Source organism: Echinops telfairi, unplaced genomic scaffold (genome assembly GCF_000313985.2).
Source record: "Echinops telfairi isolate 266 unplaced genomic scaffold, ASM31398v2 ScPeMD7_11;HRSCAF=52, whole genome shotgun sequence".
Classification (NCBI taxonomy): Eukaryota; Metazoa; Chordata; class Mammalia; order Afrosoricida; family Tenrecidae; genus Echinops; species Echinops telfairi.
In genome coordinates, this window is record NW_022103908.1 from 18448765 (window position 1) to 18452721 (window position 3957).

A 3957-nucleotide genomic window follows, 5' to 3' on the forward strand; every position below is an offset into this window, starting at 1 on the left:
TCACCAAATTGATTTCCATAGTGGTTGTACATACTTATAGGTAGGTCCACCAGCAGTGGATGAGAGATCCTATCTCACCACAGCCCTTCCAATGCTTGTTTCTTTCTGATTTTTTGAATTGGGCTATCTTTCAGCGTGTTAGGTGGTATCTCATAGTTGTTTAATTTGCATTTCAATTATGGCTAATGATTGGGAACATTTTCTCATGTTTATTGGCCATCGGATTTCAGACTCTGTGAAACTTCTGTTCAGTTCCTTTGCCTATCTCTTCAGTGGGTAGTGAGTTTTTCTCTTATTGTAAGCTTGAAAAGTATTGTAGATTTTAGTAATAAGGCCTTTGTCTGATGTGTCATTGCTAAAGATGTTTTCCCAGTCGGTGGGCTCTCTTATTACTCTCTTGGTGAATTATTTCGATGTACACAGGTGACTTCTCTTCAGTATATCCCACTTTTCTATTTGTGACTCCTCTGTATTTGTATCTCGCCTATTTCCGATATCTATATATTCCCTGTGTCCAGGTTATCAGGTTTGTCCCAATTCCCTCATTAATGACCCTAATTATTTGAGGTTTTATATTAAGGTTTGTGATCCACCTTGAGTTTATTCTTGTGCATAGAGTCAGGTAAGGGTCTTGCTTCATTTTTCTGCAGGTAGATATCCAGTTTTTCCAGCATAATTTATTGAAGAGGGCATCTGCTTCCCATTTCATATTTTTGGGGCCTTATCAAATATCACTTGTCTGCATGCTGATGATTTTATTTCTGGGTCTTCAGCTCTTTTCCATTGGTCTGTATATCTGTCGTCATAGCAGTACCACACTGTTTTGACTATTGTGGCTGTATAGTACATGCTAAAGTCAGGTAGATCAAACCCTCTCACTTTGTCCTTCTTCTTGAGGAGTTCTCTGCTAATTCTGGGCTTCTTCCTCTTCCATATGAAGTTGGTAATCAGTTTTTCCAATTCTTTGAAGAAGGATGGTGGTATTCATATCGGGATAGCATTCAGCTTATGTAGTGCCTTGGGAAGAACTGAGACCTTTACTATATGGAGTCAGCCAATCCATGTGCATGGGATATTCATTGAGGTCACTCTTGGTTTCTTGTAGTAGTGTTTTATAATTTTCCTCATACAAATCTTTCATTTTTTTAGTCAGGTATATCCCTAGATATTTCAATTTGGCTATTGTAAAGGGTACTAGATTTTCAATTTGGCTATTGTAAAGGGTACTACCTTTTCAATCATCTCTTCTGTGATCTTGTCTGATGTGTAGAGCAGTCTGATAGACTTCTGTTTGTTGATCTTGTATCCTGCCACCCTGCCATGCTTCCAACACTCCACTTGTGGAGTTTAGGGCATCTTCGATGTATAGAATCATATCGTCTGTGAATAATGATAATTTTGCCTCTTCATTCCCCAGATGAATACTTTTAATATATTTTCTTTGTCTTATGTTGTTAGCTAGGACCTTCAGTACGATGTAAAATAAGAGTGGGAACAAGGAGCATCCTTATATGATCCCCTTTTTCAGTGGAATTGTTTTCTCCATTAACTACAATGTTGGCCGTTGGTTTTGCATATATAGCTCGTATAATATTGAGGAATTTTCCTTCTATTCCTATCTTCTTGAGTGTCTTATACAGGAATGTGTGTTGGATGTTGTCGAATGCTTTTTCTGCATCTATCGATATTATCATGTGGTTCTTATCATTTTTCCTGCCAATGTAGCGAATAATGCTGATGGCCTTTCATATGTTGAACCATCGCTGCATCCCTGGTGCGAATCCCACTTGGTCACAGTGAACTATTTTTTTTAATATACTTTTATATTCTATTGGCCAGTATTTTGTTAAGGATTTTTGCATCAGTGTTCATTAGGTCTGTAGTTCTCAATTCTTGTGGGATAGTTGTCTGCTTTAGGTATCAGAGTTGTACTAGCTTCATAGAAAGAGTTTGGAGTTTTCTGTCTTTTTCTATGTTCTGGAAGAGTTTGTGTAGGATTGGTGTCAGTTCTTCCCTGAATGCTTGGTAGAATTCTCCTGTGAATCCATCTGGCCCGGGGGATTTTTTGTTGGTAATCCCTTCATAACCTTGTCTATTTCTTCCATTGCTATGGGTTTGTTGAGATTCTAGACATCCATCTGGGATATTCTAGGGAGGGATTGTGTTTCCAAATATTGGCCCATGTCTTCCAAATTGCTGAATTCGTTAGAGTATAGGCCTTCATAGTTCTGTGTAATTATATTTTTTATTTTATTAAGGTCCATTGTAATGTCCCCTGTTTCATCCCTCATCCTTGCAATTTTCGTTTGTTCCTTCATTTGTTTGGTTAGGATTGCCCGTGGTATATCATTCTGTTAATTATTTCAAACACCTAACTTTTAGCTGCATTAATTTTTCCCATAGTTTTCTTGTTTTCCCTCTCCTGTATCTTAGATCTTATTTTTATTATATCTATCATCTTGCTATTAGTAGGTTTGTTCTATTGACTCTACTCTAATTGGTGTAAGTTTTGTGCCAGCACATCATCCACAGGATCTCTCTTCTTGTTTCATGTGTGCATTTATTGCTATCAGCTTTCCTATGATAAATGCCTTTGCTGCATCCCAAAGGTTTTAGTATGTTGTCTTTCGTTCTCATTGGTTTCTAGAAACTTCCTGATCTTATCTCTGATCTGGGTCAATACCCACTCCTTTTGCAATAAGGTATTGTTTGTCCTCCAATTGTTTGCCCTTGTTCTCTTCACCGTCCTCATGTTAATTTCCAGCCTTATGGTATGGTGATCGGAGAGAATTGTCTGTATAATCTTTATGTGCTTGAATTTACTCAAGTTAAACTTGTGTCCCAACATGTGGTCTCTTTTCGAATATGTGTGCTTGAAAAGAAGGTGAATTTTTCTTTCATGTGGGTGGAAAGCTCTGAAAATATCCATTAAGTCAAGTCGTTCTATTGTGCTGTTTAGATCTGTAGCCTCTTTGTTGAGTTTCTTTCCCTGTGATGTGTCTTTTTCAGAGAGAGGTGTATTAAAGTCACCAACTATAAATGTTGAACCTGTGATTTCTTTGATCATCTTTTGGAGTGTTTGATTTACAAATTTCACAAGTCTCTCATTAGGCACATATATATTTATTATGCTCACCGGTTCTTGGTCTACTGTTCCCTTGAGCATTGTATAGTGCCCCTCCTTGTCTCTTATTATGGCCTGTATCTTGGGGTCAATTTTGTCAAATATTAAGAACACTACCCCTGCTTATTTTTGCATTGCCATTTGTTTGGTATATTTTTCTCTAGCCTTTAATTCTCAAAATGTTTTTGTCTGCAAGCTTGAGATGTGTCTCCAGAAGGCAGCAGGTTGATGGGTTAACTTTTCTGACCCAGTCTGTTAGCATCTGCCTTTTAATGCCTGAGTTAAGGCCATTGATATTCAGTGTTAGTACATCCATCTGTGGACTCTGTGATGCCATATTCTACCTTTTGTGTTGGGTGTTTTCCTACCTACCTATCTTATCTGCTTGTGTTGTGTGTGTTGTTTGTTTGCCCTTTTTCCACTATTGAGACAAAGCTATCCTGGGGGATGTTTCCTCTGTCGCCCTATGGGCGGAGGTATTCTATGGGGTGGTCTCTTATTTGCCCCCGGTGAGTGTAAATCTTCAACCCATTCTGGATCTGCAAGGAGCTTTTGTAGGTTTGGGTTTCTTTTTATTTATTCTCTGAGGTTGTCTTTTTCTGGGAAGACTCTTACTTCTCCATATATCTTAATACATAATTTGGCTGGGTAAAATATTCTTGGGTTTGCTTTGTTTTCCTTCAATTTTTGGAATATATTACTCCACTACCTCCTCTAATTCATTTTTTCTGCTGATAGGTCTTAACATACTCTTATTGGGGTACCTTTATACGTGACTGATTTTCCCTAGCTGTTTTTATGATCTTCTCCTTTTCCTCATAGTTGGATAATTT